The 14,691-nt window shown below is 40.4% G+C and overlaps 1 long non-coding RNA gene across 2 annotated transcripts in view; it reads left to right on the top strand.

Moving 5' to 3' along the window:
* LOC115942527 (uncharacterized) overlaps positions 1-14,691 on the top strand; it is a 56,501-nt gene that overhangs the window by 27,360 nt on the left and 14,450 nt on the right. The window contains exon 3 of one of the 2 annotated variants that reach the window (XR_014138201.1): positions 6,075-9,755. The exons of the other annotated variant lie outside the window; for it this stretch is intronic. This is a non-coding gene — a long non-coding RNA (uncharacterized LOC115942527). Of the gene's footprint in view, positions 1-6,074; positions 9,756-14,691 lie in introns of those variants that run through there. 2 annotated transcript variants of the gene reach the window in all.

Here is a 14,691-nt window from a genome sequence, read left to right on the forward strand (position 1 = left end):
TCCATTCCCAACTACACGGGCTCTTTTCTTTCATGCAGATGTTGACCAAGGGCCATTTATTTCAACATGCATTTTTTTGGCTATCCTGTACCTTTTCAGACTACGTTAGGCCCTGGAAAGGGAAAGGAAATTTTGAAATATACGGATTCTGACCTCCATGATCTGTTTCTAGTGGTAGGGGCTTACCCATTGGGCCCAAGGTCTAGGTAGAAGTTAGAATATGGAATAGGTACAATAATTTTAGGGGCAGAAATATAGGAACACAAGCTTGAAAGATGGGCCAACAAGAGAGGATCAAAATCAGCCACTATCTTCAATGATCAGATTGACAAATGTTAAAAAGAATGACAACACCCAATGTTGGGGCAGGAGATGAAGAATCAGGCACTGTCATCTACCGCTGATGGTAGCAAAGAAATAGACCAATACTGCTGTAGGGTTTCTGGCATTCTCTGCTACAATAGTAAATGTGTATCTCTTATAAACACCAATTCTAGGTTCAGGAATTTATCTTATGTAAATAATTAAGAAAGAGTTCAAGAATGTTTGCATGTGAATGTGGTGGTGTTCACAAGAGAAAAGGGAGGGAAAAAACCAAGCTTAAATGGTACACAAGCTTGCTTACGTAAATTATAACATAATAGAATATCATAAAACAATTCAGAGAATGATATTGCTGTGTTTTGGCATGGAAAGGCGGGGTGGGGGGGAACACATGGTAAAAATAGCCATTCACATAGGAACTGATTATATAAAATTGTTCACATTCATATCTGTGGACACGAGGCACAGTCTGGAAGGAATTACTAATATGCTAAGGGAAAGCGGAGAGTTCAAGTGATTGCTACTTTTGTCTATATTTTCTGCATTGTTTGAATCTACATTATTATCTGTTTTCATAATCAGAAGTTTGATAAAGCTAGGTCTTTTGTCTTTTTTTAAAATAAACTTAATTTTAGAATAGTTTTACAGAAACTTGAAAAGGTAGTACAGTGTTCCCGTACATCTTACGTACACTGTACATAAGATTCCCAGTTTCCCCCTAGTATTAACTATTGACATTAGCACGGTATACTTGTCACGATTCATGAACCAATACTGATGCATTATATTAACCAAAATCCATGCTTTATTCAGATTCCTTCAGTTTTTACTGAATGCTCCACCTCCTTGAGGATAAACTGTCTACATTAACTGTAGGGCTCTTCTGCATGGGGGATTTGTCTCTTGTCCTCCATTTATTTATTTATTCAATTGTTTAGTTTTACCATTGATAGTCATTGATAGTCATTGCCTCCTTTGAGTTATAATCCCATGTTACTTTAATTCTTCTATTGCTCAAAATAATTTGTTCTGCTTTGGGCCATTGGGAACTCTTTGAGTTGGCTCCAGAGCCTCTGAGACATATTCCCATCAAGGTGGGTCTGTATTATGCATGTGTGGCTTTCTTTTTAAAGCATTTCTTTACTTTCTGGCATACTCTGGGTACTCCAGCGTCATCTTGCGTCTTCCCCGCTCCAATCCTAGAATCAATCTCTCCTCCAAGGAGCCCTGCTTCCTTTCATTGGAAGATGGTATTAGAAGCCAAGATCTATGCACTAGGTGCATAGGTAAAGGGTGCACATAGTAAAGTGAAGTCGAGTCAGCAGCCATGGTGGCAGACAAGGAAGCCCTGTGGCAGAAGGAGGGTCCCCATGAGAAGGGTGGGCAGGGTTAGGGACTGTCCCTGGGAGAAGGGCCCACTGGGGCTCAGTCAACACAGGAGACTTGCAGAATAAGAACAGTCAGCCTGGCCCTGCCCTGACCCCATCTCAGGGTTCCTTCTGAGTGGTCAGTGGGTTAGGGGAGGAGGGAGGATCCCTCTCCTTCGCTCTAGACTCCAGGGCCACTGTGGGTGATCCTGTTCAGGGCCCGACGGCCCCCAGGTCCTGCCCATTCTGATATCCTAGGTCAGATCTTGTTTGGCAACACCTTTGGGGTAATGTCCAGGCCCGTGTAGGTGGTGGCTACTGGGCACTCTCTGGCTGCCAGGCAGCACTTTCAGACTGGTCCAGACTTGAAGACATTCTGGCCCAGGAGCCTTGAAGAGGCTTCCAGCACAAAACCTGGGAGGCAGCGCTCCTTCTTGCAGCATCCCCTGCAGTGGGGCTGGGGCACAGGACCAGGTGGCTCGCTGACACACACATCCCGGCCAGGTGGGGAGCTGGTCTGGAGGGGCAGTGCAAAGGAGAGGTGCAAGCTGACCCCTGCTGAGCCCTGCCTGCCTGCGGGTTGCTCACAGAGCTGGCTTGGGGACCCAGTGTTGGCTGCACTCAGAAATAGGATTTACTTATATGGGCCATGATTGTACTTTTAAAAAATTATTCTTAGTTTATCTGAATTTAAACCTCTACTAGGCGTACTATATTTTATCTGACAGCCTGAAGGAGGAACCTGGCCTAAGGACTGTCTCAAGCCACAGCAAGGTCAGGGGAGACTGTGCCCCCCAGAGTATCCTTTCCTAAATCACCTATCATGTCATCTCTTATCTAGATTTTTTTTTTTTGCCTGAAATCTTGAAAATATACAACATAAGCTTCTCCAGCTGATAAAAGACAATCAGAAGTACCAGCATTTGATTTGTCCCAAGGTAGGATTAGGGACGCTAACTGTGTCATGTACTCTCGGTCCCAAGCACAGGACTGGGAACTCACTGCCAGAGTGACTTCCAAAGGGCAACATCCAAGGCGCTGAGGCATGCACATCAAAGAGTTTGGAAAAGCCAAAGAGGGCTCTTGAAGAGAGAATCAGGAGCTGGTCTACCACGCTGACCAGATGAAGAACAGGAAAGTTGAGAAAGTAGCAAATGGTCTGGGACAATGGGAAATATGGACGACACGGGCCAATACTCAGCTAGATTTGTACCCTTCCTACAGTATGTGCTGCTCAGTGGTAGGATGACCCCTCTTCTAGCCCCATCTAAACGACATTATTGAGACAGCTGATAACTTTTCCTGATTAATCATGCCTTTCTCAAATGAAAGCAAGACATGAGAGCAGACATAGCAAACATGGCATGGAGCAATTATCACTGGTTGATAACTGTACTCTTTCCCATTGGCTTAAGACACTGTGTCAGAATCATTATCGGCATTCCACTCTGTACTTACTGATCCAGATAAAACCCCTATTCCATTCCTGCTTTACAGCTGCTTGTCCCATTCCTATCTACTGTCCGATCCCCAAGCAGTACTGGGCGACTCCTCAAGTCAAATGGCCCTGTATTTGTGAGGATTTTTATTATCTTTGTTTTTTCTCTCAAACTAGTCAAGTGGGCTTGATGCTGCTGAGCAAGTTTGCAAGTTGTTTTATTCTATTCCCTCTTCCCTGAAAGTGGAGCCCTGCAGGGAAGGCATCATAGGGCTGAGACAGGTAATGGAGGCCCGGGAGTGATCCTAGGAATGCTTCTTATCTGCAGCCTGAATCACAATGCTGGAAGGTGAACAACAGGCTTGTGTTTGCATGTCCAGCTTTTCTGAAAGTCAGAGGAAATGTTATTGTGGCCATTATCAATCACACTGGGGTATGCTGAGATGACTAAAATCCAACTTTGAAATGTTCTGTATTGTCATGCCTAGACTCTCTATCTAAATTGTTTCTGCTTTGTATTGCATACTTTATTTGCAGCATACCTATCACTTGCTCTGAAAGCTTCACGTCCACCTTTGATCTGAAGCGTTAGAGTTCTGGAGAAAATGAGGAAAGGAATGTTAACCTGTTTAGCACTGGGCTTGACGCGGAAAAGGTGTTCGGTAGATGGTAGCAATGTTCATTCTCTTACGTTAATTTTTGACAAGTAAACATTTTCAAAATTGTACCTAAACCAGAAGTGTTAGAAGAAACAAGTAGCAGTCACACTCGAGACTCCTGTAGAAAGATTTTTAAAAGAAATAATAATTATGAGGTGCCTGGGTGGCTCAGTCAGTTAAGTGGTCAACTCTTGGTTTCAGTTCAGGTCATGATCTCAAGGTTGTGAGATGCAGCCCCCCTGTGGGCTCCATGCTCAGTGGGGAGTCTGCTTGAGATTCTCTCCTTCTCCCTCTGCCCCTCCCCCCACTCTCTCTCTCTCTCTAATAAATAAATAAATCTTTTTTTTTCAAAAAAAAAAAAAAAGAGATAGTAATTATTGTCCAGAGTTTCCACCTTAGCACTTTTGACATTTTGGGCTGGATAATTCTTTGTTGTGGGGGGGTTGTCCTTTGCATTGTAGGACATTTAGCAGCATCCCTGGCTCCACCCACCACATGCAATTTGCACCCCCTTCTCAATTATGACAACTAAAAATGTCTTCAGATATTGCCAGATGTCCCCTGGGGGGCAGGAAGGTACAAAATCACCTACAGTTGAGAGCAACTGATCACTATCAAATCCTCTGTATGAATTGTAACAGAGGGGAACAAATTTTATGGTCAACCACAACTATCTTATAAAGGAAGAAATCTGTAATGAAATAGGCCTGTTTGTTCAGCTCTGGTCACCTGATAGGTTTGGATATTTCAGGTCAGCTTGGAGCTGAATTTGTCAGCAGGCAGCCCTCCAGAAGTGATTATTCCCAGCAGAGATGCAAGAGAAGCCCTGCCAATGCAGAATACTCAGAAATGCTAGATATAATATTTCTTAAAACATCTTTTTAAATGTAGGGTTAAAGTAGTGGAAAGTAAGAGAAATCTTCAGAGGCCCAAGATGAGAAAGCCCAAATACAGAGAAGCAAATGCTGAAGTCAGGATTTACCCTGAAGATATCTGCCAATCCTTGGGGGCCTAGAGCTGGGTTTTGATAGGTCTTGTGTACTGGGAACATGAGCCAAACTCCGGGTCTTCTGTGGGATAGGAGGTAAGGTTAGTGACACTTTCCTCAAGCTCTGAAAAGTAACTCTCTCTTTTACTCTGAAAAGTAATACTCTCAATAGGTGAACTAGAAAAAAAGCTCCAACCCTCAAAGTTCTAAGACTTGGCTCTAAATGAAATAGAAAAAAAGATCTCCTTTGCTAATTCTTTTTAAAAATACTTATTTATTTATTTATTTATTTATTTATTTATGAGAGAGAGAGAGAGCATGAGCGGGAGGGACAGAGGGAGAGAGAATCTCAAGCAGAGTCTGCGCTGAGTGGGGAGCCTGACGCAGGGTTCGATCTCACAACCTTGAGATCATGACCTGAGCCAAAACCAGGAGTTGGACACTTAAACAACTGCACCACCCAGGCGCCCCTCCTTTGCTAATTCTTAATCATAAGCCTGCTTACACATATTTTAGGGGCTGAAATTTATATTTCTTATGTAACTCCAAACTCAAAGCTAAAAATTCAATGTAAATTTTGTACCAGTTTGGTAGTATCCTATAGGCAACTGACAGAGGAAATACAAATCCTCCTGAGAGGAACAAAAGCTAACCCTACACGTCAAAACATCCCCAAAGATAAAGCTTCAAGAAATATGAGACAAAATAAACAAATCAGAGCATATTTTAGAGATAAAGTCACCATCAATTAGAGTCAGAAGAAACAACAAACTGCAGAATTATACCCCCCAACAAACAGATACAGAATGATTAGCTGCATAATATAAAACCAATATGTTTACTATGTTTAAAGAAGTAAAAAGAAAAACTAGGCAGTGTTACAGAGAAGTTAGAATCTATCAGAACTGACCAAGTAGAAAGGAAACAATGAAAGTGCTATTATTTGTAGGTAACATATTTATGTATGTATAAAATCCAAAGGAATCTTTGAACAAACCATCAGAATTAAATGAATTTATCAAGGATGAGGGATGCAAAGGTAATATACCAAAATCAACTGTACCCAGAATAGCCAAAATAATCTTGAAAAAGAACAATGTTGGAGGTCTCACACTTCTCAATTTTAAAACTTACTACAAAGATACAGTAGTCAAGACAGTGTGGTATTGGCACAAGGACAGACATATAGATCAATGGAATAGAATTAAGAGACCAGAAATAAATTCTCACATTTAATGTCAATTGATTTTCAACAAGGGTGCCAAAGCAACTCAATGGGAAAACAATAATCTTTTCAGATAACTGTGTTGGGACAACTGGATATCCGCCTGGAAAAAAATCAAGTTGGACCATACATACCATATACAAAGTAACTCAAAATGGATCAAAGACCTACATATCAGAGCTAAAACTATAAGGCTCTGAGAAAAAAACACAGATGTAAATCTTTTTGACCTTGAATTAGATATGACATTAAAAACACAAGCAACAAGAGAAAAAAATATGGGGTGCCTGGGTGGCTCAGTCGTTAAGCATCTGCCTTCGGCTCAGGTCATGATCCCAGGGTCCTGGGATCGAGCCCTGCATCGGGCTCCCTGCTTGGCAGGAAGCCTGCTTCTCCCTCTCCCACTCCCCCTGCTCATGTTCCCTCTCTTACTGTCTCACTCTTTCTGTCAAAAAATAAATAAAATCTTTTAAAAAAAGAGAGAAAAAAATATAAAAATAATACTTCTTCAAAATTTCAAATTTATGTGCCTCAAAGAACATAATCAAGAAAGTAAAAAGACAATGATATAATTAGAGAAAATTTTTGCAACTAATATATTTGATAAAGGGTTGTATCTAGGATATATAAAGAGCTCCTACAATTCAATAATAATATGACAAGTAACCCAAAATTCTTAAATGAGCAAATAAATCTGAATATACATTTCTCCAAAGAAGATATACAATGGCCAATAAGCACATGAAAAGATACTCAACATCATTAGCCATCAAGGAAATGTAAATCAATGCATGTATGTTCACCTAATTGATGACAAAGGTGAGACCTGCAAACAGTGGGAAAAGGAAATGACATTCTTTTCCAGGGCAATTGAATAGCCAAAGGGACAAAATAAATCTTGACCCCTACCTCACATCATTCACAAATTAATTCTAGGTGGACTGTAGGTCTAAATGGAAACAATTTTTAAAAATCATTTATTTGTTATTTTGGGGGGGCAGGGGCAAAGGGAGAGGGAGAGAGAGAATCTTAAGTGGGTTCCACACCCAGTACAGAGCTCAATGCGGGGCTCGATCTCACAACCCTGAGATCATGACCTGAGCTGAGTTTAAGAGTCAGACTTTTAACCAACTGGGCAAACCAGGCGCCATAAAAATTTTTTAGAATAGAACATGGGGTAGGCAAATATTTCTTACCATGACACAAAAAATAACTAATCATAAAGGGGAAAATGATAAACTGAACTACATTAAGATCAAAACCTTCTGTTCATAAAAAGGCACCATTAAAATGGTGAAAGGCAAGCACGAATTGGAAGAAGATATTTACAATATAGGACTCACATAGTAGATACAACATTCAGAGCCTCCTTAAAGAAAGTACCCACTGCTGAGCTGTGAAGAATGTGGTTAACTCACAACCTCCTACTGTTAGCTCCTTTAGGTCCACCCCAACTTTCAAGCCATGGACCATGCCAGTGGTCCTTGACCAATGATTAAGAAAGGCAATAATGACCAAGCATGTTTCCTGCAGAGTGTTCCCCAGCCAATGATAAACAAGGTAGTGGTACAGGAGCCTAGATATTTCCACCCCCACTCCTGGTGAGACTCCTCTAATGGGTAGCCTTTGCTCCAGACATCCCTGTTGGGCTGTCAGATACCTTCAGGTATTCACTGTAGTCTAATGGCTTCCCTACCCAATCCTGCTTCCTTTCCTTTTCTTTCTTTTTCCTTTTCTTTCATAAGTGTTACTCCACATTAAGCCTTTCACACCTCTAACTGTACCTCAGTCTCCACTTCCCAGAGAACTCAAATCAGTTCAACTTGTATCTGGAATATATAAAAAGAACCACTACAAATTAATAAGCAAAACTGCAGACAACACAATAGAAAAACAGGCAATATACTTGAATAGGCATTTCATAAAAGAGAATATCCAAATGGCCAATAAATGAAAATGTTCTTATATTAGTCCCCTGGGACTGCTACAACAAATTCCCACAACTTCCATGACTTAAAACAACAAAATTTATTTTCTTAGGTTCTGGAGGCTAGAAGTCTGAAATTAAGGTATTGTTGAATCACCCTCCTTCTTGAGGATCTGGGAAAGGGGAGAATCCATTCCTTGCCTTTTCTGGTTCAAGCCCTGTTGTTCAAGAGTCAATGATATTTAAAGTGTTGAGAGACAAGAAAACCACCAACCTAGAATTCTGTACCCTGCAAAATTATCCTTCAAAAATGAAGGAAAAATAGACTTTCTCAGGCAAACAAAATTGAGGGGTTTTTTTTGCCAATAGATTTATCTTGCAAGAAATGTTAAAAGAATTTCTTTAGAGAAAAGAAAAATAATATAAGTCAGAAACTTGGATCTACAAAAAGAATATTGAAAAAGGAATAAGTGAAGGTAAAATAAAAACTTTCATTTTTTTATTCTTAACTGATCTAACAGATAACGGTTCAAAATAATAATAGCAACCATACATTTAATTATGTATGTATATATATGAATGAATGACAGCAAAGATATAAGGGATGGGAAGGAAGACTTAGTATTATTTTATTACTATAAGGTACTTACATTGTGTGTGAAATATAGTGTTATTTGAAAGTGGGCTTGGATTAGTTGTAAATGTATATTACAATCTCCAGGGCAACTACTAAAAAAAGCAAAAAAAAAAAAAAAAAGCATAACTGATATTTTAAGAAAGAAGAGAAAATAGAATCATATAAAATGTGTAATTAAAATCACAAAAGGCAGGAAAAAAGTGGAAGACAAAAATAGGAACAAAGTACAAGGGCAACAAACAGTAGCAAATATGGTAAATATTGATCTGACTATATCAATGATCACTTTGGATGTCATTGGTCTAAGCGTACCAATTAAAAGACAGAGAACATCAGAGTGTATCAAAAAAAAAAAAAAGACCCAACAAATGTTATCTACAAGAAACCCACTTTAACTATAAAGACACATAAATTACAAGTGAATGGATGAAGAAAAATATACCACACGAACACTAATCAAAAGCAAGCAGGAGTAGCTATATTAATTTCAGAGCAAGGAGAGTTATCAGAGATATATGGACATTACATAATGACAAAGTAGTCAAGTCCCCAAGAAGACATAACAACAATCCTTAATGGACATACACCTAACAACAGAAAGTCAAAATATGTGAGGCAATGAGTGATAGAACTGCAAGGAGAGATAGATGAATCCACTATCATAGTTGGAAACTTCAACACCCATCTATCAGAAATGGACCAGTGGGCAGAAAGTCAATAAGGACATAGTTGAATTCAACGACACCATCAATCAACTGGATATAACTGACATATATAGACTACTTCATCCAACGCACATTCTTTTAAAGTTCATATGGAACATTCACTAAGAGAGACCACATTCTGGGCCATAAAACACAACTTAAGAAATTTAAAAGAATGGGGGCACCTGGGTGGCTCAGTCAGTTAAACGTCTGGCTTCGGCTCAGGTCATGATCCTGGGGTCCTGGAATTGAGCCCCACATTGGGTTTCTTGCTCAGTGGGTAGTCTGCTTCTCCCTCTGCCTCTTCCCCCCCACCCCTGCTCTTGCTCTCTCTCACTCACTTGCTCACTCTCTCTCTCAAATAAATAAATAAATAAGAAATGTAAGAGAATAGAAATTATATAAAGTCTGCTCTCAGACCATAATGGAATTAAACTAGAAATCAATAACAGAAAGATAACTGGAAAATCCCTCAAAGACATGGAGACTAAATCTTTTTTTTTTTTTTTTTTAAGATTTTATTTATTTATTTGACAGAGAGAGACACATTGAGAGAAGAGCACAGGCAGGGGGAGTGGAGGGGGGAGAGGCAGGCTTCCCGCTGAGCGGGGAGCCCGATGCGGGGCTCGATCCCGGGACCCTGGGACCATGACCTGAGCTGAAGGCAGACGCTTTAACGACTGAGCCACCCAGGCGCCCCAAGACATGGAGACTAAACAACACACTTCTAAATAACACATGAGTCGGGCACCTGGGTGGCTCAGTTGGTTAAGCGTCTGCCTTCAGCTCAGGTCATGATCTAAGGGTGCTGGGATTGAGTCCTGCGTCAGGTTCCCTGCTCAGTGGGGAGCCTGCTTCTGCCTCTCCTCCACTCTCCTGCTCTCTCTCTCTCTCTCAAATAAATAAATAAAATCTTAAAAAAAAAAAAAACGAAACCACATGGGTCAAAAAAGAAAATCTCAAGAGAAATGTAAAATTACTTTGAACTAAATGAAAATGAAGACACAATTTTTCAAAATTTGTGGGATGCAGCAAAAGCTGAGGGAAATTTATAGCACTGAATGTATATATTAGAAAAGAAGAAAGATCTAAAATCAATGATCGAAGCTTCCACCTTAGGAAACAAGAAAAAAAAAAAGAGCAAATTACATCCAAATAAGCAGAAGAAAAGAGAAAAAAAAATCAATAAAATTGAGAACAAGAGATCAATGGAGAAAATCAATGAAACCAAAAGCTGGTTGTTTGAAAAGACCACTAAAATTGATAAGCCTTTAACCAGGTTAACAAAGGAAAAAAGGAGAGAAGCTGCAAGTTACTAACATTAGAAATGAAAGAGTTGACATCACTACAGATCCTTCAGACATTAAAAGGATAATAAAGGAATACTGTGAAAAACTTTATGCCCACAAATTTGGTAACCTAGATAAAATGTCTTTCCTTGAAAGACACAACATGTCACTACCTACACGGGTGTTATAGTATAGCGTGGTATAAAAATAGACAATCTAAATAGGCCTAAAGCCAGTAAATTAAATCAATAATTAATAGAATAGGGCGCCTGGGTGGCTCGGTTGGTTAAGCGACTGCCTTCGGCTCAGGTCATGATCCTGGAGTCCCGGGATCAAGTCCCACATCGGGCTCCCTGCTCAGCGGGGGGTCTGCTTCCCCCTCTGCCCTCTTCCCTCTCGTGCTCTCTGTCTCTCATTCTCTCTCTCAAATAAATAAATAAAATCTTTAAAAAAAAATAATTAATAGAATAATTAACAGAAAATACCAGGCCCAGATGGGTTCACTGGTGAATTCTACCAGACATTTAAGGAAGAAATATCAGTTCTATACCATCTCTTTCAGATTATAGAAGCAAAGGGAATTCTTCCTTAACTTATTCTATGAGGCTGGCATCACCCCAATACTAAAACCAGACAAAGACATTATAAGAAAAGAAGGCCACAGACCAATATCTCTCATAAACATAGATGTAAAAATCCTCAACAAAATATTAGCAAATTGAATTTAACAATGTAGGAAAAAAATTATATAACAACCAAGTGGGATTTATCTCAGGTATGAAAGGCTGGTTCAACATTTGAAAATCAGTTAATGCAATCCATCACATCAACAAGCTAAAGAAGAAAAATTACATGAGCATGTCAATAGATGTAGAAAAAGTGCTTGACAAAATCCAACATCCTCTCATGATAAAAACTCTCAGTAAACTAGGAATAGAGGCAAACACCCGCAATTTGATTTAAAAAAAAAAAAAAAAAAGACCTCCAAGGCACCTCCAGCTAATGTCATACTTAATGGTGAGAAACTAGAAGGTTTCCCACTAGAATCAAGAACAAGGAAGTATGTCCCTTTTCACTACTCTTTTTCGACGTTGTACTGGAAATCCTAATTGGTACAATAAGACAAGAAAAGGAAATAAAGGGTATACTGGTTGAGAAGGAAGAACTAAAAGTGTCTTTGTTCACAGATAACATGATTGTCTATGGAGAAAATCTGAAAGAATAAAACTTAGCTGCAAACTTAAAACTGCTCTCAAGAAACTGGTGTTTTTAACAAATAGAGAGCAAAAATTAGAATGACAAGGAGAAACTGACTTATCCACCATCATAATAGGAGAGTTTAATCTTTCTGTAACTTACAGACCAAGTAGATAAAAAATGAAAATAAAAATAAAATCTGTAAGACTACTGATGACTTGATCAACACAAATAATGTTTGACTTACACAGAACTCTGCACTAATCAATTTAGGAAGAGATTCTTTTCAAGAATCCATGATATGTTTTGCAAAAATCGGCCACATACTGGTATGAAAAGCAAGTCTAAACCAAGTTCAAAGAATTGGACATACAGATCACATACAGATTCACAGAGATCACATTCTCAAACAGTGAAGTATTCAGTAACAACAAAAAATATATACATTTGGATATTGAAACATATAATCTAAACAACTCATGCCATGGTCAAAGGAAAACTAATGATCTGAGGCTCCAAACTTCCATGAGGTGAAACAGCTAATGAAAAATCTCTGATGGTAGAATGACTGAAGAACCTTTAAGAAAAGAGGGTCCAATGCTGAATTTAAAGCTGCTTTTACTTCTTCAGCATTGTCTGTGTTAAGAGGACCTCTCTTAGCTGATGCTCAAATGTCAATCATGTTTGGCCTTGCTTGTCATAGGTCCATAACTGAACCAGTCACTATGGATAGAGAGATGGAATCTTCTGATTGGCCATCCTGGGCTAGGTTCCACCTCTGTGAAAATGGAAATAGGGGTGGAAGTACTTTGACCCCTAGACCCTCTGAGACCACGTGGGGCCAGAAAAGAGGTCCCTCCTGGGAAGGAAGCTTGACAAACAAAATCACCCTTCTTCCCATAAATACAATTTTATAAAGACTTCTGAGGAGCATAATAAAATGACTCTACAAAAAAACCTAAAAACCAAAATTATGTCTAGTTGCCACACTCAGTCCAAAGTTCAGGATTTCTGGTGATGCATTTTCCCCTTTCATGAGGTTCCAAAGCAGCCTTTCATGGATTTGGCACGCTAGTGCCAAAAGATAAGTTTAACCACCATCACCACCACCCCCGGCATACCCAAGACCCAATGACAAAGGGACAGCAGAAATACTGCCATAAGTCTCCCATTCAGCAATGAGGAGAAAGAAAAATCATGCAAAGCGGCTCTAGTACATTCCATGTTCTGCAAGGTAGGAACAAAGATAGACCCAGACAGTCTTCTGGGTCAGACAACCCAACTGCCCCCTTCCTACTAATTGCAAAGAAACCCCTTGCTTTGGGATTTCCATGGCCACTTTTGAGTAAGGTGTAGGGAAGCCTCCCCATTTAATGGCCACTTCCTTTCAGAATAATTGTTGGGCCTCAGGCTGCTATGGGATTTACGCAGTCACACACCACTGTTCACCAAGCTTGAGATTTTCTGGATTTATAATATCCCCACAATCCTAGTGAGAAGCTCTTCTATTTGAGTTTACAAACTCTGTTAACTAGTAACTAACTCCGGAAGTCTATTCCTGGTCATGGTCTTTGAACTGGACTTCCCCTTAAGGTTTCTGACTCAGAGATAATCATGCCATGGGTCAAAGGCCATGACCATGACCAGGGGAAGTCCCAAGCACGACCCAAGTTTCTTTCTGTTTCCCAGCCCTTTGGCCTTGTGTTCAAATTGAAGGCTCCCTTCTAGACTTGAAGTGGGAAACAGCTAATCTGACACCTGCCTCCAGTCTGCATCCCAGTGCCTGGTGGGAAAAGAGAATTTAACTCCAATTATGGTTAGATCTAGGGGTGGATCCAGCTATAGGTCTAGCTAGATCTTGAAGCTCAAATATACTCTCAAGGCTCTGTCTCTTCTCCCTTTTCAGCTCTGCTTACCTCTGCGTGGCCTTATGCTAAATGAGGTTGTGTCCATATGATAGGAAAGATAGCCTCTGGAAACCTCAGATTTACACCCTTTGAACTTAGCAAATAACTAAAAGGACAGCTTATCTCTCTCCCCATATCAATCTGAGGCCCATCTTGAGTTACATAGCCAGGCCTGTAGTCATGTGGGTGGGGCATTTTGGTCAGCTTGAGCCAGGTGCCCACATCACTGTGATGGGGGTAAAAGATAGGGCTGGGTACTATGCTTGGCAGGTCTGTAGGGACTCTATGGAGTGGGGTGAAATGCTTCAAAGGAATGGACATCAAAGACAAGAAAGGTCCACAATAGAGGGGCAAGAGAAAATGAAGGCCAAATAGTGGGATACAGCATGGCAAGTAACTCTGCACAAGTATTATAAGGGACCTCCAATCTGCCTCCAAGTTTCTAGATGATCAAAGCCAAGAGGGAAAAGATCAGTGATGCAAACCAGATGCCCGCTGAGATCTCCAGACCCAGGGGAGGTCCCAAGCATGACCCAAGTTTCTTTCCGTTTCCCTGGAGGCTTACTTTCTCAAGGTTCTTGATCTCACAAGGGGGATCTGTTCCACACCATCTGGCTTCCAGATGTGAGGCTTACCTTTCCTTTGACATCTACAAAAGACTCCATTCACACAAAGTAGTTAGTGAAGATTTTTACAGGAAAACAGGATTGGATGGAGGTTGGTCTTCAAATGTCCTGTGGCTCCTTGGATGGGCGGAACTGTGCTCCCCCCAAAACTTATGTGTTGAAGTCCTGGGGCGGAGCAAGATGGCGGAGGAGTAGGAGACCTGGATTTCGTCTCCTCTCAGGAATTCAGCTGGATAGGGATCAAACCATTCTGAACACCTACAAACTCAACAGGAGATTGAAGAAAAGAATAGCAACAACTCTCTGAACAGAAAAGCGACGACTTTCTGGAAGGTAGGACGTGCGGAGAAGTGAATCCGAGGCGATATTCGGGAGGATAGACGGCGGGGGAGGGGCCTCCGTC

This window comes from Leptonychotes weddellii, chromosome 10 (assembly GCF_054177405.1).
Source record: "Leptonychotes weddellii isolate Sample4059 chromosome 10, ASM5417740v2, whole genome shotgun sequence".
NCBI classification, from domain to species: domain Eukaryota; kingdom Metazoa; phylum Chordata; class Mammalia; order Carnivora; family Phocidae; genus Leptonychotes; species Leptonychotes weddellii.